Source organism: Heterodontus francisci, unplaced genomic scaffold (assembly GCF_036365525.1).
Source record: "Heterodontus francisci isolate sHetFra1 unplaced genomic scaffold, sHetFra1.hap1 HAP1_SCAFFOLD_51_2, whole genome shotgun sequence".
Taxonomy (NCBI): Eukaryota; Metazoa; Chordata; class Chondrichthyes; order Heterodontiformes; family Heterodontidae; genus Heterodontus; species Heterodontus francisci.
The window spans coordinates 6,760,825-6,786,202 of NW_027141369.1; the positions used below are offsets into that span (position 1 = coordinate 6,760,825).

General features: G+C 44.1%; 1 non-coding gene across 1 annotated transcript; it reads right to left on the reverse strand.

The window, feature by feature from the left end:
• Window positions 1–2,177: 2,177 nt before the first annotated feature.
• Window positions 2,178–2,259, reverse strand: trnas-gcu (transfer RNA serine (anticodon GCU)). The gene has a single exon. It is a non-coding gene; the product is annotated as a tRNA-Ser (tRNA).
• Window positions 2,260–25,378: the final 23,119 nt, after the last annotated feature.

Consider the following 25,378-nt stretch of genomic DNA (forward strand, 5'->3'; position numbering starts at 1 on the left):
GTTGGACCGATACTCATTGGAGTTGAGAAAAATGAAAGGTGAACGTATTGAGACATATAAGATTCTGAGGGGGCTTGACAGGGTAGATGCTGAGAGGATGTTTCCTCTCATGGTGGAATCTAGAACTAGGAGACACAGTTTCAGATTTAGGGTTTTTCATTTAAGAAGGAATTTCTTCTCTCAGAGGGTCATTAATCTTTGGAATTCTTTACCGCAGAGAGCAGTGGAGGCTGGGTCATTGAATGTCTTCAAGATTTTTATCTACAAGAGAGCCAAGGGTTATGTGGGCAGGCAAGAAAGTGGGGTTGAGGTCGTGATCAGGTCAGCCATGATCCTATTGAATGGCGGAGCAAGCTCGAGGGGCCAAATGGCCTACTCCTGCTAATAGTTCTTCTGATCTTATGTTTGTATGATCTCATTGCAGCTTGGTCCAAACAGAGACGAAAGAGTGGAATTCCAGAGGAGAGGTGAGAGTGATTGCCCTTGAGTGAGTGTGGCATCAAGGATCCCTAACAAAATTGAAGTCAATGGGAATCAGGGGGAAAACTCTCCACTTGTTGAAGTCACACCTCACACAAAACAAGATGTTGTTGTTAGTGGAGGCCAATCATCTCAGCCCAGGACACTGCCTCAGGAGTTTCTCAGGGTTGTGTCGGAGACCCAAACATCCCAGCTGTTTCATTGACGACTTTCTCTTCAACATAAGTCAGAAGTGGGAATGTTAGATGATGACTCACAACTCTTCAGATACTGAAGCAGTCTGTGCCTGCAAGCAGCAAGACCTGAACAACATTCAGGCTTGAGCTGATAAGTAACAAGCAACCTTCTGGCCACACAAGTGCCAAGCAGTGAACATCTCCAATGAGAGAGAAAAAAAATCTACCTTTTGATATTCAGAAGCATTATCATAGTTAAATCCCCCACCATCAATATCTTGACCAGAAACGTAACTAGACAAGTCACATCTATGCTGTGGCTATAAGCGCAGGTCAGAGATTACGAATTCTGCAGCAAGTATCTCACCTCCTGACACCCCAAATCCTGTCCACCATCTACAAGGCACAAGTCAGGAGGGATGGAATACATCCCACTCAACAACACTCAAGAAGCTCAACACCATCCAGGACAAAGCAGCGCACTTGATCGGCACCTCACCCGCCACCTTAAACATTCAATCCCTCCACAACCAGTACACAGTGGCTGCAGTGTGTACCATCTCCATATGCACTGCAGCAACTCGCCAAGTATCCTTCAACAGCACCTTCCAAACTCGTGACCACTACCACCTCGAAGGACAAGGGCAGCAGATGCATGGGAACTCACTACCTGCAGGTTCCCCTCCAAGACACTCACCATCCTGACTTGGAACGATATCGCCATTTCTCCACTATTGTTGGGTCATAATCCTGGAACTCCCTCGCCAATAGCACTGTGGGTGTTCCTGCACCATATGGACTGCATCAGTTCTAGAAGGCAGCTCTCCACCACCTTCTCAACGGCAATAGGAATGGGTAATAAATGCTCGCCTTATCAGCGATACTCACACCCCAGAATGAATAAAAACCAAATCACTCTCCACAGATTCCCCACAATCTGGGCTTGGACATTTACCTCAGGAGCACAGAGCTTTATATCACTGCAACATGAGTTCCAATCTTCATATTCTGTTCACTTTTCACATTATTTTCTTCCAGTCCACGAGCTTTTATTAATTCAGTATTCGCGTCTCTGCTCCTCCGCCGTTTCTAACATCTCACCTCTTAAAAAAAAAACACTCTGATCTATCGTAGGTAGTAGATGACCCCTCATTTTAAATTCCATCTGCCAAAGCATTGCTCACTCACTTAATCTATCAAGAAGATTTGAAAATAAATTTCTTGCCAAAGGATAATTTTCTGCATCTGCTCCCTCGCCATTTGCTTTTCCCATTTGTCTTTCACTTGGTGCAAATCGAGAGAAAGTAAAGATGGAAGGAAGGAGGGGGGGAAAGATCCTGCTCCGTTTCGTGATCCCTATTTGATCTTCATTCCAGTGCAGTTTGGGTGAAGAATTCCAATTGACTGTCTCAATTTTAATAAAGTACAACCAATTCTGGAATCACTGTCTGGACATTGACAAGAACAGGTTTCGAGGCTGACTTCACACATTAACAATACACTAAACAGTTCACAAACTAGCGACAAGGATGGGGTTCGAACCCACGTGTACAGAGCACAATGGATCAGCAATGCATCGCCTTAACCTCTCGGCCACCTCGTCAATTACATAGGAGCAGCTGTCACCTTCAGCACAGTTTCTGGCTGTGCAGCCAGATGTGTCATGATGGAAATATATCTTCTGTCAGTTAATGAAGTTGGGAATGGAGCGGTGTGAAACATTTCCAGACCATGTCAAACACGTTTCTACTCAGTGTGAAAACCCACCACGGAAAGACTGGAACATCCAATCATTTCAACACATCATGATTAACATCACTCAGACACCTGAACCATCAGGTCACTGACGAAGTCATGATGACCGAATTTCTCATGAAATTACAAATGAACTAACTGACTGGAAGAATTGCTTAAGCACCACATGATCAGCGAGGCACAGCCTCAGGCCGACTTGTCGGGTGGTGTAAACAGATATCACTGCTTCTGATCTTCACCAGAACAGAGAGTGAGATGTAACATTGATCATCAAACAGACTGTGAGAGAATACAACAGAATAAAACACATGGAGAGACACTGTGGAATAACAAATAGATTTGATTGGAATGTTGAAATTTTGATTGGAATGGATAAAACACCAGAAACAGCAGATTAAAGTGGGATTCTCATCATTATATTGATCTGGGACAGAAAAGAGAAACTGATGGAAAGAAGAGAAGAAGGAAGAAAAGAAAGGAGGGAACTGTTCAATTTTTTCAGTTTTTTCACTCGCCCATCAAAGCTGGTAAAAAAAGTTGCAAATAACAGAGAATTTCACCAAAAAGGGAGATTAAATGTTGCTGAAACCTTGGATCGAAGGATGCCCCAACAGATCACCTGTTTCACTGTCTCCTCACTCAGGGATTTCAATCAGTGAGCAATATTATTCTCTACTTTTTTTGTTAATTGGTCTCAGAACTGTCACTTGGAATTAATATCTGTGTTCCGACTCCTGAATAATAAAATTGTGAGTTGCTCGATATTTTCTGGACACAGTTCCTGCTGAAAGAACTAAGAACTCTTTTCTAATATACACAATACTCTAAACACACTCATCAAGGCTGCTAAGCTAGCATCTTTGGTGCTGCTTTCTCTTCTCCCAAACTTCATCTCATGTGACTGTTCCATCATCACTCTGACAGTGGGAGGGGTTGATCCCACTATCTTCAGCATTAACCCTTTACATCCTTATACCACACTGTCTGTCCAAAAAAAATGGGTGGAGGGAACTTCCTTCATTTATCAAAACACCAACAGCAGCACAGTGGCGCAATGGTTAGCACCGCAGCCTCACAGCTCCAGCGACCAGGATTCAGTTCTGGGTACTGCCTGTGTGGAGTTTGTAAGTTCTCCCTGTGTCTGTGTGGGTTTCCGCCGGGTGCTCTGGTTTCCTTCCACCTCCAAAAGACTTGCAGGTTGATAGGTAAATTGGCCATTGGAAATTGTTCCTTCGTGTCGGCACATGGTTGGAGAATGGTGGGGATGTGGTAGAGAATATGGGATTAATGTAGGATTAGTATAAATGGGTGGTTGCTGGTTGGCACAGATTCGGTGGGCCGAAGGGCCTGTTTCAGTGCTGTATCTCTAAATAAGAAAAGTAAAATAAAAGCTACCAGTCGTAAATCAACTCAAACCCATTAGAGAGATAGAGGGAGACTGTCAGAGAACTTCCTGCATCCAGTCCTGACCCTGTCACACTCAGCAGCTTCTCACCCAGACCCCACTCTCATCAACACTGAACATTGTTACCGAGACCCTTCAAATACTGTTTATAAAAGGTAGAAAAATTCAAACTTCATCACAGCTAGATTGAATAGAACAAAGTTTAATATCTTCTCGTCGTCACTCGGTAACCACAAGAGACAGTCCTTAAATCAGTAGCATAAATTATCAGCTGGAAGTATGTTTGTCATTGGGTTGAATCATTTCTGTGTGATGAATGTTCCAGCATCATAAACCAGGGGAACGTGTTGACTGAGCTGTGTCTTCATCTCTTCTGGACTGTTCACCCTTCATTCTGCTCTGATTCACTTTCCCAAAGCGGATCTACAGATTCTCAAATCCAGAGACTGGGTTTTCTTATTTTGTTCCTTTTGATTCTTCTTGCTCCTGAATGATAATATATTCCAAACTCCGATGAACCTTTCCCTGTGTCCCGGTCTCGGTTAAAAGCGACAAATAACGGCACCAACATTCTGAAACAAACAACACGGTCACATTCTGTTTCAGTGAGATTAATGCTGAGGCAGTTTCCGTGTCGAATGCGATTGTGAACAAATTTCTCTCGAGGAAATTGTAAGTGATCAAGTATTTGCACTGAATTTCTGTGCAAGAAGGGACAGTTTCAAACAGCCATTCCCAAATCACTTCCTTCACAAAGACAAAGACTGTGCTGTCTTAACGTGTGACTCAACTTCACAAACAAATTTGAACTCGAAGTTCAGGAGAAGACAGAGATGTGAATGATTGACAGCGTAATCTTTAAATCATAATTTTCCGTTTCTTCGTTGAAGTGAGGCTCAACCCTAATCCAACAGAGATCGCGGAAAGCTACAAACTTGGATCCAGAAAACAGAAAAGTAGTGAAACAGTTGGTGAGTACATTGTGACACTGAAGAATTTATCACCACATTGCAACATTGACACATTCTTAGACCGTACATTATGAGACAGATTTGTGCTTATATTGGTGGATGAGGAAAGATACTAAACACACAAAATCCCAATTTGAGCTAGTGTGCAAGATTGCTCTTTCCACGGAGATAGCATGAAAGAATGCTCGTGAATTTCATCCTATGCCAGTGACAGTAACACACTTCAGAGGAACTTAAATACACTGGTAAAATGGGCTTTCACACAACAGATAAAATTTTACACAGAGAATTGTGAAGTGATACAGTTTGGGAGGAAGAATGAGACAATGTACACCAATCTTTTTTGATCAAGGTTTGAAAAGGTTGCTAAGAGCAAACAAGACACTTGGCTTTATTAATAGAGGCATAGAGTAAAAGCAAATAAGTTATGCTAAACCTTTATAAAACAGTGGTGCTGAATGGCCTACTCCTGTACCTCCACGGAAAGCTTCCACTCCAGGCTCGGACACCCTCTTCAGGATCACTCTCCATACATCCCGTCACTCCACGCACGGATATCTCCTTCGGGATCATATCACAGATCCACAGTCCTGCCACATTCAGTCGTGAATGGTGGTGGATAATTAAATAACTAACAAGATGAGGAGGCTCCAAAAACATTCAGATCCTCAATGATGGTGGTGCTGAGCACGTCAGTGCAAAAGATGAAGCTGAAGCATTTGCAACCATCTTCAGTCAGAAATATTAAGTGGATTTGATCTGTGCTAATTTCAGCTCCTCATGCTCGCTGGTGCCTTGGTTCTCTGGTGCTAATTTCAGAGTAAATCATGCAGCTTGACAATTGGAGCCAAAGAAAAAGACACAGGAGAGGTTGAAAGTGCCAAAACCTGCGATTGAACCAAGAACTGTTTAACTGTTAGTGCAGCACGAACTCAACAAAGCTATTTCAACAACACACAAAAGCCACCATTCTGTCACTGCTTTGGAAGACAATATATACATTAAAGTGTTTGTAAAAAGTTACAGAACACAACATGTGAGTAATATTCCCCATTGTTTTCTCAGTACTGATGGACTGTGAAGTGGGAGACAACCAGAAGTCCCACTGTGCCACACTGACCCTGAGCTGTGAGTGAAATGAGATAAAGTTCAATCTTTAGCAGAGAGATTCTGGAGAGAGGTAAGAGTCCTGAATCAAGGAAAGACTTTCTGACACAATAAAAGCAAAATACTGCAGATGCTGGAAATCTGAAATAAAAACAAAAAGTGCTGGAAATACTCAATAGCTCTGGCAGCATCTGTGGTGAGAGAAACAGAGTTAACGTTTCTGGTCTGCGACCTTTCAACAGAACTGACACAGGTTAGAAAAGAATTAGGTTTTAAACAAGTGAAGGGGAGGGGCATGTGAGAGAGCAGAGGGCAGGAGAGATTAAATAACAAAGCTGTCCTGGGACAAAGGCAAAGAGTGTGTTAATGCTTGTGGTTGCCTGACACCAGTCATGCTCTGATGTTATTGAACACAATGTTCAATCCACAAGGCTGTAGAGTGCCGAATCAAAAGGTCAGGTGCTGCTCCACGAGCTTGGGTTGATTTTCACTGGAACACTGGAAAAGGCCAAAGACAGAAATGTTGACATGAGAGCAGGGGGGACTGTTGAAATGGCAAGCAACCAGAAGCTCAGGATCATGCTTTCGGCCTGAGCAGAGGTGTTCCATCTAATTTGCGTTTGGTCTCCCCAGTTTAGAGGAGACCGCATTGTGAGCAGTGAATACAGTATACATAATTGAAAGAAGTACAAGTAAATTGCTGCTTCACCTAAAAGGAGTGTTTGGGGCTTTAGATAATGAGCAGAGAGGAGGGAAAAGGGCAGGTATTATATCTCCTGCGATTGCATGGGATGGTGCCTTGGGAAGGGGACGAGGTATTGGGGGTAATGGAGGAGTGGACCAGGGTGTCGCGGAGGGAACAATCCCTTCGGAATGCTGACAGGGGAGGGAAGGATGCGTTTGGTGGTGGCATCACGCTGGAGGTGGCGGAAATGGTGGAGGATGATCCTTTGGATGTGGAGGCAGGTGGGGTGGAAAGTGAGGACAAGGGGAACCCTGTCGCAGTTCTGGGAGGGAGGGGAAGGGGGAAGGCAGAGGTTGAGAGTCCTGTCAATTACACTGGGAGGGGGCGGGGTGGGAGTAGTTGAAATCTGCTGATGTTGTTGAATTTAATTTCAAACACTCCTTGAACTCTCTGCTGATGAAGACTGAAAAAGGGAACAACAACCACACAACAAGGGTCTCAAATCCAAGACCCTGAGATTAAAAGTCTCATGCTCTACCAACTGAGCTAACAAGGCCTGATACAGTACTTCTACTCTGTCTGTTATTGGACGGATGCAGCTGTTGGCTCCACCCCAAGGGCGGGAATTTGTTCCACCAACTATGAAGCAGCTTCCTATCAATTCCTCAGATTATCAGTAAATCCACTTCCAGAAGCCCCAAAGTGTGATATATTCCTCTCACTCATCAATAATAAAACTGAAATCTTTTTACCTTCCAAATTCTGCCATCCATTTTGTCAGAATTTATTTCTCTCTCCTTTTTATTTAGTTCATGCATTTCTTCAGAATTTTTTTTTCAATTACATTTGAGGGAAGAAATGAACAGATCTGGCAGCTCAAAACTGGGCATCCATGAGGCACTGTGGGCCATCAGCAGCAGCAGAATTGTATTTAAACACAATATGTTACCTCATGGCCTGGCATATCCCTCACTCTACCATTACCATCAAGCCAAGGGAGCAATAGTGGTTCAATGAAGTGTGCAGGAGGGTATGTCAGGAACAGCACCAAGCAGACCTAAAAATGAGTGAAGCTACAACACAGGATTACTTGCATGTCATATAGTGGAAGCAGCATGCAATAGACAAAGCTGAGTGATCTCACAACCAACAGATCAGATCAAAGCTCTGCCGTCCTGCCACATCCAGTCCTGAATGGTGGTGGACAATTAAACAATTAACAGGAGGACGAGGCTCCACAAATATCCCCATCCTTAATGATAAGGGAGACCAGTATATCAGTGCAAAATACAAGGTTGAATCTCAGCCAGAAGTGCCAAGTAGATGATCAATCTCGGCCTCCTCCTGAGGTCCCCAGCATCACAGGTGCCAATCTTCAGCTAAATCCACTTCACTCCACATGATATCAAGAAATGGCTGGAGGCTCTGGATACTGACAACATCCTGGCTGCAGTGCTGAAGACTTGTGCTCCAGAACTAGCCACGCCGCCCGCCAAGCTACAACACTGGCATCTACCCAGCAATGTGGAAAATTGCCCAGGTATGTTCTGTATACAAAAGGCAGGACAAATCCAACCCGGTCAATTCCTGCCCGATCAGCCTCCTCTTGATCATCAGTAAAGTGATGGAAGGTGTCGTTGACAGTGCTATCAAGCAGCACAGACACAGCCATAACCTACTCACCAATGCTCATTTTGGGTTCCGCCAGGGCCACTTAGTTCCTGACCTCATTGTGGCCTTGGCCCAAATATGGACAGAAGAGCTGAATTCAGGAGGTGAGGTGACAGTGACTGCTCTTGCCAAGGGCATCAAGGAGCCCTTGCAAAATTGAAGTCAATGGCAATCAAGGAGAAAAATCTCCACTGGTTGGAGTCATACCTTGCGCAAAGGAATTTGGTGCTGGTTGTTGGTGGCCAATCATCTCAGTACCAGACATCGCTCAGGAGTTCCTCAGGGTAGTGTCCTCGGCTCCAACCGTCTTCAGTTGCTTCATCAAAGAACAAACAAAGAACAAAGAAAATTACAGCACAGGAACAGGCCCTTCGGCCCTCCAAGCCTGCGCCGATCCAGATACTCTATCTAAACATGTCGCCTATTTTCTAAGAGTCTGTATCTCTTTTCTTCCTGCCCATTCATGTATCTGTCTAGAATCAATAAACTTCCTTCCATCATAAGGTCAGAAGTGGAAATGTTCACTGATGATTGCAAAATGTTCAGTTGCATTAGTAACTCCTCAGATACTGAAGCAGTCCGTGTCCACATGTAGAGAGACCTGGGCAAGATTGGGCTTGGACTGATAAGTGGCAAGTAACATGCACGCCACAAAAATGCCAGGCAATGACCATTTCCAACAAGAGTGAATCTAACCATCTCCCCTTGACAGTCAATGACATTACCATTGCTGAATCCTTCACAATCAACATCCGGGGAGTTACCAATGAGCAGAAACTGAATTGGATCAGTCACATAAATACCGTAGCTACAAGAGCAGGTCAGAAGCTGGGAATTCTGCTGCAAGTAACTCACCTCCTGTCCACCATCTACAAGGCACAAGTCAGGAGTGTGATGTAATACTCCCCACTTGCCTGGATGAGTGGAGCTCCAACAACACCAAAGAAACTCAACACCATCCAGGACAAAGCAGATCACTTGATCAGCACTCCATCCACTACTTTAAATATTCACTTCCTGCACCACCAGTGAACAGTGGCAGCAGTGTGTACCATCTACAAGATGCACTGCAGCAACTCACCAAGCCTCCTTCGACAGCACCTTCTAAACACCCAACCTCGACCACCTAGAAGGACATTGGATGAATGGGAACACCACCATCTGCAAGCTCCCCTCCAAGTTACACACTGTCCTGACTGGGAACTATATCACCATTCCTTCACTGTCACTGGATCAAAATCTTGGAACTCCCTTCCTAACAGCACTGTGGGTTTACGTACAACACATGGACTGCAGCAGCTCCAAAAAGGCAGCTCACCACCACCTTCTCAAGGGCAATTAAGGATGGACAATAAAGGCTGCGTTTGCTGACAACGCAACCACTAGGTGGCACAACTCGATTTCTCCCCCTGCTTTGCACCGGCCGCTTCCACCCTCCATAGTCGCTCGCTCCAGACCTCGCTGCTCCCCCGCCTACTTCCCTGGCCGATTGTCTCCCGATCATGTCACCCCATTCTCCAGTCGTTCGCTCACACCCGACCCCCCCTCCCCTAAAGCCACTAGCTCTAGGCTGCGCTGCTTCCCTTCTCTCGGCCACTTGCTCCCACGTTTGTCCAGTCTCCACGCGCCGCCCGAAGAAGCAAGCTGGGCTGCAAAGTGTGACGTAGGAGTGAGTAGTGAGTGGCCTAGAGGAGGGAAGTGGCACGGCCTAGAGCTAGCGGCTGGAGCGGGGGTTGGGGGGCAGAGAGCAAGCGGCCATAGAGCTGGATGACGCGAGTGGGGAACAATTGTCCAGGGGAGCATCGAGGTGCACAGCGAGCGGCTGAGGGGAGGAAGCGTCGAGGCCTGGAGCGAGTTGCCGAGGGGGGAGAGCTCCAGCCTCAAAGTCTCCTATTCAGCCGCTTCCTCCAGCTGAGTGAGGGGCTGGATACCTGATGACGCTTTAGCGCACATGTGCGAAGATGGACCAAGCGCGGATATGCGATGATGTTGGCGATGCGCAATGACATCATCCTCCACATGTGCCACTTAATCCTGGCAAGATGGAGCTGTGCCTATGCACAGCTTGGCACAGTTCGATGATGTCAGCGGGCCGCTCCGTTGACAGGAATCACATTGTGTCAGCAGTGCCCACATACCAGGAAAGAATAAAAAAGAGATTTACCACAATGGTAGCAGGGTGAGGGATTTCAGTTATGTGGAGAGATTGGAGAAGCTGGCGTTGTTCTCCTTGCAGCAGAGAAAATTCAGAAAAGATTTGACACATTTGTTCAAAGTCATGAAGTTCTTCAATAGTTTAAATAAGGAGAAACTGTTTCCAGTGGTAAAAGGGTCAGTAAGCAGAGGACACAGATAACAGGTGATTGGCAGAAGAACCAGAGATGACATGAAGAACCATTGTTTACACAGCAATACAGCAATGTGTTGTGATAAAGAAAGAAAAGACTTGCATTTATATAGCACCTTTCAAGACCACTGGACATATCAAAGCACTTTGTAGACAATGAAATACTTTTGAAGTGTAATCACTGTTGTAATGTCAGAAATGCAGCAGCTAATACCCACAAACAGCAATGTGATAATGACCAACTGATCTGATTGAGGGGCAAATATTGATCACAACACCAGGGAGAATTGCTCTTCACTTGTTTGAAATTGCAGCATGGGATCTTTTACATTCACCCAAACATGCAGACCAGGTCTTGGTTTAACATCACACCTGAAAGGCAGCACCTTCAACACCCTCAGTGCTGCACTGGAGTGTCAGCTGTGAAATCTGAACCCAGAAGCTTGTGATTTCGAGGTGAGTGTGACCAACTGAGCCACAGCTTTTACCTGAGTCTCAATCCTTCTACCAACAATTTCTATCGGGTCTGTCACGACCCCTCATGATTGTGAACACCTCTATCAAATCTCCTCTCTAAAGAGAACAACCCCAGCTTCTCCAATCTATCCACATAACTGAAATCCTAACCACATGTTGCAGAAATCGATTTTTCCTCAAGTTCCTTCTGGTTTTGTGAGTCACCTTAAATCTATAACCTTCGGTTATTGACCCTTCAGCAGTTAGAAACAGTTCCTCAGTATTTACTCTACCTCAAACCTTCAAGGAAGCTCTGCAAAGTAACTGAAAATCAAGTTGTCAGAAGTGGGATTTAAACACATGCCTCCAGTGAAAGCTGCAACCTGAACAGAGAAGCTGAAACCGCTCAGTCATCTCAACTGTTCAGACCTTTTTGACCTCGTCCTCACTTCCGGACTTTGAAAGGTTCACTCAGTTTAGGAACTTGTTCAATGTTGCTGGAATGCTCAGTGACTGGGATATTAACTCCCCCGGGTTTTCCTGAGCTTGTTCTCGGTCTATGGGGATGTTTGCCCTGGGCTGTGGAATCTTGCATCCCTGTAATGGACATTAACCCACTGATTGAATCTGTATTCACTGCTTTCCGCTGGTGCTGGGTAATTGCAGAGTGTGGGGACGGAATGTTGCTGCTTGTCCCGGCCTCACTCACTCTGGGAAAGAGTGAATAATTGATGCATCTGTTTCTGTATCTGAAATGTGACTTCGATCTGCTGTTATTAACCGAGGCAGCGCTGCAGAAGGATACGTTAATAATCTCTCACTAATCAACTGCAAACAGTCAGAATGTGTAACTTTGAGCAGCGCTTTCTGCACCGTCAGGGCTGGAAAGTTGAGGGAGGGAGAGACACTGTCAGTATCTGAGTGTGTACAGCACTGCACAGAGAAAGAGCCAATATACCGGGGCTGAGACACAGCGCATCTTTTCACATTTAATCACAATAATATCCACAGTCAGGAACTGAAAATGATGAAAAACCGAATAGCAAGAGCAAAATTAAGAAATGTAAGTAATTATAGATTAGCTGATCAGCTTTCACTGTGTTACCTGGTAGTCTACTGTTTTATATTCAATGCTGTCTCCACTGTGGCCAGGGAATGATTTCTTCTCAAAGGCTGAACATTAACAAAACTGCTTGTAATTTAAAATCTTTTAAAAGTAATTCCATGGAGCGAATGGGGCAAAGTCAAATAACTGCATCAATTATAGGAGAGCTGGTTGGTGATGACGTGGATGTGTCTGCAGTGTGCAGGACCAGACTGTTTCTATAGATTCACAATGAATGTTCCATCCTTTATTTATAACAGTGAAACTGATAGTGGACAATGGCTATTCTGGTTGCAGCAACCTGAAGCTTTAACTCATTAACACCCTACTTTCGGGAAATTTAGAAAGCACAACATGCAGCTCTGTCAGTTAGTATGTTTGTTTGTTAACCCACAATTTGATGGTTCAAGCACATAAATGGATGAGGCTTTATTAACTTAAACTCTTCTACATCTGCTATATTACTCTTGCTGTTGATTTTTCAAAGATAAGGTTCATCAAGTCTTTCTTTGTGAAATCCATGCTGACTGTGTTTTATTATTTTTCATTTCCATCAGTATTTTCTACTTTGGAGGATTACAGGATATTATCATTTTTTTAATTCATTCATGGGAGGTGGGTGTCACTGGCTTGGCCAGCATTTATTATCCATCCCTAATTGCCTTGAGAAGGTGGTGCTGAGCTGCCTTCTTGAACCACTGCAGTCCATGTGCTGCTGTTATGAAGAGAGTTCCAGGATTTTGACCAAGCAACAGTGAAGGAACGGTGATACAGTAACAATTCAGGATGGTGTGTGGCTTGGAGGGGAACTTTCAGGTTGTGGTGTTCCCATGCATCTGCTGCCCTTGTCCTTCTAGGTGATAAAGGTCGCGGGTTTGGAAGGGGCTGTCTCAGGAGCCTTGGCACATTGCTGCAGTGCATCTTGTGGATGGTACACACTGCTGCCACTGTGTGCCAGTGATGGAGGGCATGAATGTTGTAAATGGGGTGCCAATCAAGCGGGCTGCTTTGTCCTGTTGAGTTTCTTGAGTATTGTTGGAGCTGCACCCAGCCAGACAAGTGGAGAGTATTCCATCATACCCCTGACTAATGTACAGGCTTTGGGGAGTCAGGAGGTGAGTTACTTGCCGCAGGATTCCTAGTCTTTGACCTGCTCTTGTAGCCATAATATTTATATGGCTACTGCAGTTCAGTTTCTGCTCAATGGTAACCCCCAGGTTGTTGAGAGTGGGGGATTCAGCGATGGTAATGCCATTGAATGTCAAAGGGAGATGGTTAGATTCTCTCTTGTTTGGGATGGTCATTGTCTGGCAGTTGTGTGGTGAGAATCTTATACATCTTTATTGTAGGGTACTCTATTGTACTGTTGAGTGACTACACTTGAAAAGTCCTTCCTTCATTGGCTGTAAAAGGGTTTGCAATGTCCTGTGGTCGTGAAATGCAAGTCTTGCTTTTTCCATTGTTATCAGTGTCATTGTGATCAAAAGATAGGATTCATGAGCACAAAGTTTAAATCAATTTTGATTAAAATAATGTAAAAGCATCTGTATTTTTGCACTAAACTTAATAATCTCCATCTTCCTATCCTGACAGAGTACAATGTCTTTGACCCTGAAATTGATTCCACAATCGCAGTCCCTCAGACAATTTCAGCTCAGTTCTGATGAAAGGTCACAGATCTGAAACGTTAACTCTGTCTCTCTCTCCACAGATGCTGCCAGACCTGCTGAGTATTTCCAGCATTTTCTGTTTTTATTTCTGATTTCCAGCATCTGCAGTATTTTGCTTCTGTGTTACTTTGAAAGTTAAAACTGACCCACCTGTCTACAATTCACACTGGGGTCTCCCATGAAATGATTCTGTATAATGTTGATGTAATGAATACAGACTCCGAGCACTGAGCATCCTGTGGGGAATTGGGGATATGAAAACCAGCAGACTCTGCAGGAATTTCCACTGGGAGCACAAATTCACAAAATCTACCTTTTATATATCGATTCATTTTGATTGTCCTTCTGGAAAATTATTTTGAAGCAATTTAAACATCAACCCACAGCTCCATGACTGGGTCAATTATGAGGTCATCCTCTGACAGGTCATGTGACAGCTGGAGCCACAAGACATCAGAACCAGATTTGTGACTGGACTAAAACCCGGAATCCTGTCATAATGGCTTTTCAAATAAAGCTGTTGCTGTTTGAAAACACGGCAGTTAAACTTTCTGCCTGACCATGAGGGGAGCTGGGGAGAAATTTACAAAACTAAATCCTTTTACAAAATAGTTCAAAAACAATTCACTGAAAAATCATGTGAGGATTCATATGCAGTAGAGAAACAAGCAGAATACAGAAAGTACAGAGGAGAGCTGAAAAAGGAAATGAGATCAGCAAGAGAATGTATGATAAAAGATTAGCAGGTCACATAACTGGGAACACTGAAGTCTTTTACCAACATATGGACAGTCAATGAACGGGTGGGTCAATTAGGAGATCCTGTGGAGGCAGAGGGTGTGGCTGAGGTACTAATTAAGTACATTTCATCTGTCATCACAAAACAAACGGGTGCTGCAAATGTCACAGTAAAGGAGGAGGAAGTGGAGAATTTGGAGGGGATGAAAATAGATATAAAGAGGAGACAATTACAAGGTTAGCAGTGCTCACACCTGTCTACAGGTCACCCGGTCTGGATGGGCTGCATCCTGGGTTGCTGAGGGAAGTCAGGGTGGAAATAGCAGAGACTCGAACCACAATCTTTCAATCCTCCTTGAATATGGGAATGATGCCAGAGGACTGGAGGATGGAGGTAAGCTTGGGTAGTTCGATCTCAGTTTAACTTGACCATTTTTATCATGTATCCATTGTCATAACTAACAACGTTAAGAAAGCCATTTTATAATGAACACATGACCAAAGGAACCATTTTGTGTTCAGTACTAACGTTTATATCCTGTATAATTAATGAGTAGCTACCCATCCTGAAACAGATGATTGTAAAAGTAATGAACCTTGATTGAATTATAATTAATGAATCAATAAACATTTTAGAGAGAATGGGTTTTCATTTAAAGTTAGTTCAATCTAATTACTGTGAGTTTCTGTGTCTGTGTGGGAAAGGACAGTTTCAGCTAAATGTATTCAAACAATGGACCTTTCTCAGACCCCTGATAAAACCCATGGTATGGTACATCGTGACCTTCAAGAGTCTAGATTTAATGAACAGGAAACTTGTTTCAGATCAGATTGGGAGACAGTGTGAAACCACTCCATTGTACTCATGTCTGAGATTCTGAGGACAGGTGACTGTTAGTGGAAGACATTATTAAGAACTAATTAAATGTACCTAGCAACAGCTAGGATCAATTATTATTTTACATGGTGGTGTGATGGCCATCCAGGGGTTAAAAGTAGGGATCTTGTAAGGTTTCAGTGTGCAGGAACACTAGAAGAACTCAGGCGTAAAGACTCAGATCATCAACCAAGTTCTCCATCTGACGAGGGATCTAGACTGGACAAAGAGGACCGTGACACTCTGAGACCAAGCTCGACCAGTCCCCAGAGCTGTAAAGTTATATTCCACAAGTTTGTTTAGTATAATTTTACTTTCAATTATTAAGTACTATTTTACTCTCAATAAAAGTTCTGGACTTATTAATCAAGTATCCTGTTGCTTTAATTGGTTAAAGTCATGCCCAAAGTGATTGTCTACAATAGACTTTTCAGAATTAAAAGATAAGTCTGCAAGGGTTGTCAATATTACAGCCCTGTTTAAAAAGAGAGATAAACCCAGGAACTACAGACCAATTAGTCTAATGTCGGTGGTGGGGAAACTTTTAGAGACAATTATCCAGGAGGAAATTAACTGTCACTTGGTAGAACATGGGCTAATAAATGACAGCCAGTACAGATTGGTTAACAGAAGATTGTGTCTGAAATAATTAATGAATTAATTTCTTTGATGAAGTTTCAGAGAGAGTTGACGAGGGTGGTGAGGTTGATGGTACGTGTCTGGACATCAAAATTGTGTTTGAAAAGATACCATAAACTAGACTTGGGGCAGCACAATGGCACAGTGGTTGGCACTGCAACCTCACAGCTCTCGCAACCCAGGTTCAGTTCTGGGTACTGCCTGTGCAGGGTTTGCAAGTTTTCCCTGTGACTGTGTGTGTTTCTGCTGGGTGCTCCGGTTTCCTCCCACAAGCAAAGACTGCAGGTTGATAGGTAAATTGGCTGTTGTAAATTGCTCCTAGTGTAGGTAAGAGAATGGTGGGGATGTGGTAGGGAATGTGGGATTATGGTGTAGGATTACTATAAATGGGTGGTGGTTGGTCAGCACAGACTCAGTGGGCCGTAGGGCCTGTTTCAGTTTTGCATGTCTCTATGACTTGCTAACAAAATTCAAGCAGATGGGATTAAAGGGGCAGTGGCAGTGTGGATCCAAAATTGGCTGCAGGGTAAAAAGTAGGGTGAATGCTTGTTTTTCAGAATGGAGGGAGTAATACAGTAATGTCCTTGTTGTTGCAATATGTTCAATGTCAGACCCCGAGCTGTCCGAGGGATGGGGCAATTTGTGATGTTCCTGTGGTTGCAATATTTGCAGTGTCTGACCTTGATCTGTCACAGGGACGTGGCATTTATGAGGTCCCTGTGGGGTGCTGTTTGTTTGGTGTATCACACTGACCTGTCCCAGAGAGCGGGAAGGTTGTGATGTCCTTGTGGGTTGCAATCTGTTCAGTGTCTGACTCTGATCTGTACCAGAGATGGGGCAGTGTGTGATATCCTTGTGCATGTCATACAGGCCCACTGGTGTGTGGTTCCATCCTGATGCCAAGAAACAGAGCCCCATCTCTGGGCAAAAAGTCTCACTTCTCAAGGGGTGTCTCGAGAAGACACAGTGGCGCAGTGGTTAGCACCGCAGCCTCACACCTCTAGTGACCCGCGTTCGATTCTGGTTACTGCTTGTGCAGAGTTTACAAGTTCTCCCTGTGACTGCGTGGGTTTCTGCCGGGTGCTCTGGTTTCCTCCCACAGCCAAAGACTTGCAGGTTGATAGGTAAATTGGCCATTGTAAATTTCCCCTAGTGTAGGTAGGTGGTAAGGGAATTGAGGGGATGTGGTAGGAATATGGGATTAATGTAGGATTAGTATAAATGGGTGGTTGATGGTCGGCACAGAGTCGGTGGGCTGGAAGGGCCTGTTTCAGTACTGTATCTCTAAATAAATAAATAAGAAGGTTGAGGCAGTAAACCTGGACAGTAAATCCGGAGTGGAGTCCTGGAGGCAGTCACCTGTTACTTATCAGGCAGTTTTCCAGCAACTCCTACAGCAGAACTGGTAACAAACAGTACTGATTTTTCCTTTCCTTTGGACAAGACGAGCAATGCTGAGAGGGGGTCCTGATGCTCAGGGTCTCCATACTGTTTGACCAGGCCTGTGCCCTAGAGAGGACACTCCAGCTTCGTGGTTAAACATGAGCACAACCCGGGAATAAACAGTTACTGATTATAAGCTCTCATTCAATTGGTGTAGAGTATGAGCGCCAGGGGTTACTTCGGACAGTGGGAGAGATCTTAGTGTCTCATTGGATAGCTACCATTCACTCCAAGCTGGGCAGCCCCCAGTCAGTTAGGTGCTGAGAAGCCACGACCTGCTTGCTTCAATGGGTGCTTGGAGCTTGGAGAGTCATCTCTCAACAGGCGGTTCGATAATCTATGCACCAAGAAAAACAAACTCAACAAAGAAGACACCAGTCCTTCGCATCACAAGCTGGAATGTAAGGACCATGTGTCCTGGCCTTACCGACAACCTTCTGCAGGTTGATGACACACACAAGACAGTTGTGATCGACAAGCAACTCACAAGGCTCAATGTGGACATTGCTGTGCTGCAAGAAACTAGACTCGTTCAAAGTGGATCCCTCAAAGAGAAACACTACACCTTCTTCTGGCAGGGGAAAGCCCAAGAGGCAACTCGTGAGCATGGAGTGGGTTTCACAGTAAAATACACGCCACTTGAGATGAGTGAACCAGCCACAGTAGGCTCAGAGAGACTTCTTACTCTTCACTTGTCAACAAGTGTGGGCCCAGTTAATCTCATGTGCATCTATGTCCCGACACTCACCTCCACCCCAGATGTCAAGGATCAATTCTATGTGACACTTGACACTGCCATCAGTAGAATTCCCAGCACTGAGGGACTGTACCTTCTAGGAGACTTCAACACAAGCTTGGGTACTGACTACACAGCTTTGCCAATGTGCATAGGGCACCAGGGGATTGGCAAGATGAACGAAAATGGACAGAGGTTGCTGGAGCTATGCTGTCACCATGGATTCTGTGTGATGAACAGCTACTTCCAGGTCAAGCTGTGCTACAAGGTGTCCTGGAGACATCCGAGATCATGCCATTGGCACCAGCTAGACCTTATCTTCACCAGACATAACACCCTCAGCAGTGTCCTCATCACTCGCAGCTATCACAGCGCTGACTGTGACACTGACCACTCCCTGGTGTGTAACAAGGTCAGGCTTCAGCCAAGGAAGCTTCATCCATCCATGATGAAAGCTCGTCTTCTGATCAACACTTGCCGAACCACTGATCCAGAAAGGACCCAGGAGTTCCTCAACATCCTCGATCAGGCTCTTTCAGACAACAATGCTCAAGGCCTCAGTGCAGTGTCAAAGTGGAATCATCTGCACACCACCATCTATATCTCTGCACTCACTGTGTATAGGAAAAGAGATGGGAGGAATGCTGACTGGTTTGAGGCTTATTGGACTGAAATGGAGTCAGTTACTGTAACTAAGAGGAGAGCCCTCATGAACTACAAACAAGTCCCCAGCAAACAACATCTAAATGCTCTCAGAGTTGCCAGAAACAAGTCTCTGCAGACTGCTCGGCACTGCACCAATCAATACTGGTTAAAATTCTGCTGATGAATCCGGGGTTGCTAGAGGGATGTCTGAAGGAATTAAGAAAGCAATGGGCCCAGTAGTAACTAAATCAGCACCTTTTGAAGACAAAGAGAGGGGTGATCATCACTGAACCTAACAAGCAGATGGAAAGGTGAGTGGAGCATTATCTTGAACTCTACATAACGGAGAACATTGTCATTGAAGTAGCTCTCAGTGCCATTCCAGACTTCCCTGTCATGGAGGAACTGGACAGTGAGCCCACCATAGTCCAGCTCAACAAGGGCTCAAAACATGCGTGATGCAAACATTGTCACCTTGTACAAAATTAAGGGGGATCGCAGTGACTGCAGCAATTATCGGAGCCAGCTACTCAGTTCCACTCACCTGCTCGATCCCTTTCCTCCTGCAAGTTCCTTTGCTTCAGGTATCCATCCAATTTCCTTTTCAAATCATTGATTGTCTCTAGTTCCACCACACTCGTGGGTCAGGACATTACCACTCACAGCATAAAAAAATTCCACCTCACCCAAGGATAGGAAATATTTATATCTTCTATATTTAGCTTATTCTCTATCTCTACGAGAATAGAATGGCAGTCAACATGAAAGAGAACCCAAAAATCTTCGAGCAGTATATAAATAATAAGCAGGTAGTCAGCGGTGAAGTGGGCCCCATTAGGGACAAAGATGGTAATATATACTTCGAGCTGCAGGGCAATGTTAATCTAGTTAATAAGTACCTTGTATCAATGATCACCAAGGAAGTGGAATTTGACAAAATATCAGGAGAAGTGGAGAGTGTAGAGGCAATGGAGAGGGTACAAATTGATAGAGGGAGGTACTGAAAAGGCTGGTTATGCTTCAGGAAGATAAATTACCTGGTCCAGATGGCTTTCATCCCAGATTGCGAAAGGAAATGTGGATGCAGATAACAGAAAGGCTTCCAATATTCCCTGGATACGGGGGAGGTGTCAGAGGATTAAACAGTTGCAAATGTGACACCCTTATTCAAGAAAGGGTGTAAGGACAGTCCGGCTAACTACAGGCCAGTTAGATTAACATCAGTGGTGGGTAAGGTTTCAGAAAGAACAATCAGGGGAAAAATCAACAGTCACTTGTAGAGGTTTGAGTTAATTCAGGAGAGTGAGCATGGATTTATAAATGGGAGTTCATGCTTGACTAATCTAACTGCATTTTTTGATGAACTAACAGAGAAGGTTTATGAAGGGCATGCAGTGGATGTTGTTTATATGGATTTTAAGAAACGACACATAAAAGGGTGATTAACAACATTGAGGTTCATGGAATAGGAGGGTCAGTGTCCAATTGGAAAGAAAATTGGCTTAAGGACAGAAAACAGCAAGTCGCAATAAATGATTCATTCTCAGACTGGAAGGTTGTCGACAGTGCTGTTCCCCAAGGGTCACTGCTGGAACCATTGCTTTTTACTTGCGACAGATAAATGACTTGGATCTTGGAATATAGAGTAGAATCTCAAAATATGCCGATAACACCAAACTTGGAGAAGTGGCAAACAGTGAGGATGAAATGAACCACCTGCAACAAGACAGTGATAGGCTAGCAGAATGGGCAGACAGGTGCAGATGGATTTTAATAGTGACTAGTGTGAGGTGATGCATTTTACTAGAAGGAATAGGGAGAGGCAATATATACTTAATGGCACAGTTCTAAAGAGTGTGCTGGAATAGAGGGACCTGTTCACTGAACAATGAACAACGTGAACAATTACTTCTTGTTGTGTGCTCTCAGATTTGTCACCTTCACTGTACTGGAGTGAGGTGACATCTACTGGCAGGAAGCAAGAACTGCAATCAAGCTGCAGAAATTCCATCGTCTGTCAGGGTGAAAGAAACATTGCAATGTGAGGAAATAGTCAATGGGTTTGATTGGGTTGATGGAGACATGATTCCACTTGTGGTGGAGTCCAAAGCAAAGGCCAGAAATATAAAATTGTCATTATTAAAAGATATGAGGAATTCATGATAAATGTATTTAGGTAGTGAGTGGGTGGAATCCAGATAAAATAGAAAGTGAGATTAGGTGGACAGAAGCAGTGTGAAAGGATGGCTCAAACAAAAGGTAAACGCCCTGAAAGGTGAACTCTGTTTCTCTCTCCACAGATGCTGCCAGAGTTTCTGAACATTTCCAACACTTTCTGTTTTTATTTCAGAATTTGCAAGATGTTGCTTTGCTCTGAAAAAAAAATGGATGGTCGGCTTTGGCTGCCAGTGAAATTCCACAGGAGCTAAAAGGAAGCTCTGATATCAGTGGCATGTTGATCTAGGGGTATGATCCTTGCTTATGGTGAGTGATTAATTAATGTGTGAGAGATCCTGGGTTCAAATCCTGGACAAGCCCTTCTTCTTTGGCATTTTTAGTTTAAGGTCATTGATTGGTTTCAGCCTTGCAGAAGGCGGAATTGATTTCCATATGGAGCCTGCTTGAGGACCAGAGAGCTGGATTCAAAGAGCTTGATTAACTAAATGTACAGATAGCCAAGTGGGAATATAAAGTTGTTGCAGTAATTGTGGCCTGACTCCAAAAACAACAAGACTGGGTTCTGGACTGGAATGGAATGGAATTCTTCAGTGTTTCTGCTGTTTGGCTTGCATTGACTCATCGATTTTCTTGTTTTTCACTTTGTCGATGCCTTTGATTAATTGTGGATCCTTCTTCAGATTGTCTTATTTCACCAGGTAGTTCTGACCTCTGATGATGATGATCGTAATGAGCTTCAACTCACTGATAGTTTTGGAACTGAACAGATTTCCTTTGCTTGAGTCTACAACATGGAACTCAGTCTGACATGTGGACCCATGGGAGGATTTGAATGCCACCCCTGCGTTGAAGAATACAGTTGCATTCATCCAATAAGAGACCGAGTAGAAGTGACAGTTCAGTCAGTCAAACATTAAACTTTTAATTTCAGGGTGGTGAGTTTGAGTGCCATTTTGTTTTTCCCTATTTTAAGTCTTCATTAGCAGAGAGTACAAGGAGTGTTTGAAATGAAATTCAGCAAAAGTATGAGAAAGTCTCACTTTGATTCGGGACTCATCTCTCTGCAGCATCTCGCTGTGAAAGATTGAACCTCATCTCATTTCATTCCCAGCTCGGGGTCAGTGCGGCTCAGTGGGACTTCTGGCTGTCTCCTGCTTCACAATCCATCAGTGCTGAGAAAGCAATGGGGAATATTATTCACGGCTCTGTAACCTGAGGACACCGATTTAAGGTGAATGGCAAAAGAACCAAAGGCAACATGAGGAAAAACTTCTTTTGCACAGCGAGTGGTTAAGATCTGATATGCACTGCTTGAGAGTGTGATGGAGGCTGATTCAAACATAGCTTTCAAAATGGTATAAGATAATTATCTGAAGTGGAAAAATTGCATGTTTTCATGGAATACATGAGTCTGTGGCATGAGCTGAGTTGCTCGTGCATAGAAGCAGTACAAGCACAATGAGCTGAATGGCTTCCTTTTGTTCTGTAACTATTCCATGATCTATGATTCTTTTCAGAGTGAAATCAACACTCACATACAAGAAACTGACAGGTACACTGTAAACTTCGCATTACCAGACAAGAAATTGACAGATACAGTGTGAAACCCACAGTGACGGAGCAGCAGTTGGCAGGTAACGTGTAAAAATCTTTCTTTCATATCCCAACTGCAAGGTACAAAGGAAATTAGGTACAAACCCAGGCTCACACTTCAAAGACTGAGAGATACAAAGCAAAACACATATTCACTTACAAGTGCAGAGACGAAGACACACTCAGAGGAGGTGCAGATTAAAGACACATGCATGTAACAGAAACTGATAGGGATAAAATCAAACCCTTTCTCACTTCTCAGAAACTGATAGATATAGACAAAAGCTGATGCTCACATACAAGTTGTTGAAAGATATGTGGTGAAACTCACAGAGCAATAGTAGAAACAAACAAGTACTGAATAATACCCACAGTCACAGACCAAAAACTGAAATATACTGAGTTAAACACCACTTTCTCACACCAGAAACTCATGGCTACAAAGTGAAGCTGACTCTATCCTCCCAGGCACTGACAGTTGCAAAAGAAAACACTCACGACGATTCCAGGACATGAAATGTACGTAATAAAACCTTTCAGCTGAAAGAATAGCATTAATGACAGGTGTGATACCCAGAATGCTCAGCGGCCTAGAATCCGCCCGATCTGTGACAGGAGCGGGGCGCGCAGGCGCGGTAGAGAGCTTTGTCAGCAGCAAGAGCTGCGGGTTCGGTGTTGGAGCACGATATTCACAAAGTGCGAGAAGACTTTGCGGGCTCACACAGCTGGAGCAGGGCCTCAGGGCCACAATAAGATGGAACAATCCCATCTGTATCCCTGTGGATGGCGGTGGTGAAGCTTTTCCCGGTGAGGCTTCCCGAAACGGCGTCGAAAAATGGATAAGAATTGGGGACTGGTTCGGGAGCGTTTTTTTATTCGCTCGTGGGATGTGGGCGTCGCTGGCTCGATCTCAGCTCGAGTAATGTGTCCAGTTCTGGGCACCAGGCTTTAGAAAGGACATCAAAGCTTCTGAGACAGTTCAGAGGAGATTTACTAGAATGATACCAGAGATGAGGGGTGTCAGTTCTCTGGACAGGCTGGTGAAGCTGGGATTTTTCTCCTCAGAGTAGAGAATGTTAAGGGAAGATTTAATAGAGGTGTTCAGAATCATGAAGGATTTTCATAGGGTAGAGAGGGAGAAACTGTTTCCACTGTCCTGGGGGTCAGTAACCAGAGGACACAGATTTAAAATAATTGGCCAAAAATGTCAAGCGGAGGTGAGAAGAGATCTTTTTACCCAGTAACGGATTCGGATTTGGAATGAATTGTCTGACAGGGTGGTGGAAACAGATTCAATTATAACTTTCATAAAAGAATTGGACAAATATTTCAAAGTGAAATTCTCCAGGATTATGGGGAAATAGGCAGGGGTTTGGACTAATTGGATCTTTTTGTCAGAGAGTCAGCAGAGACACAATGGGGCCGAATGGCCTCCTTCTGTGCTGTATGATTCTATGAACATAAGAACGAGGAGCCGGAGTCGGCAAGTCAGCCACTCGAGCCTGCTCTGCCATTCAATACAATCATGGCTGATCTCATCACGGCAGTTCTTGTTTCTTGCCAGTCGATGTCACTTCACTCCAATGCAGTGAAGTTTACAAATCTGAGAGAGACACAACAGGAAATAATTGTTCACATTATAGTGAATGTGTGGGATTTAGAAATACTAGGAGTGGAGACGAGTTGTTACTTGTCTGCTCGATCCCCATAGCCCTGTAAAATTATTTCCTTCAAGTGCCCATTCAAATTCCTTTTGTAATCCTCGATTGTCTCCATTTCCACCGCCCCCGTGGGCAGCGAGTTACAGATCATCACCAATCAGTGTAAGAAAGTTCTTGCGCACATTCCCCCTGTACCTCCAGTCCAAAACTTTCAATCTGTGTCCCCTAGTCCTTGTACGAATAGTTAACGGGAACAATGTTTCCTTGCCAACTTATTTAAAACTGTCATAGCCGAAAACACATCTATCAATTCTCCCCTCACTCTCCTTTGATGCAGGTAGAACAACCCTAGCTTTTCCAACCTAACCTTGTAACTAAAATCCTCCATCCCTGGATCCATTCTGGTGAATTTCCTCTGCATCCTCTCAAGGACGCTCACATTCTTTCTTAAGTGTGGTAAGCAAAACTGGAAGCAACACGCCAACTGGGGCCTAACCAGAGCTTTGTAATGGTTCATCATAACTTCCCTGCTTTGTACTCAATGCCTCTTTTTTTCAAGCCCAAGATCCCATATGCTTTGCTAACCACTCTCGCAATATGACTTGCCACCTTCAAAGATTGATGCACATGAACCCCAAGTCCCTCTATTCCAACACACACTTTAGAACTGTGCCATTAAGTAAATATTGCCACTCCCTATTCCTTATGCCAAAATACATCACCTCACACTTGTCACTATTAAATTCCATCTGCCACCTGTCTGCCCATTCTGCTAGCTTATCATTGTCCTGTTGCAGGCAGTTCATTTCATCCTCACTGTTTGCCACTCCTCCAAGTTTGTTGTCATCGGGATATTTTGAGATTCTACTCAATATTCCAAGATCCAAGTCATTTATCTTGAGCAAAAAAAGCAGTGGTTCCAGCACTGACCCTTGGGAAACACCACTGTCGACTATCCTCCAGTCTGACAAAGAATCATTTCATAAGACTCGCTGTTTTCTGTCCTTAAACCAATCTTCTATCCAATTTGACACTGACCC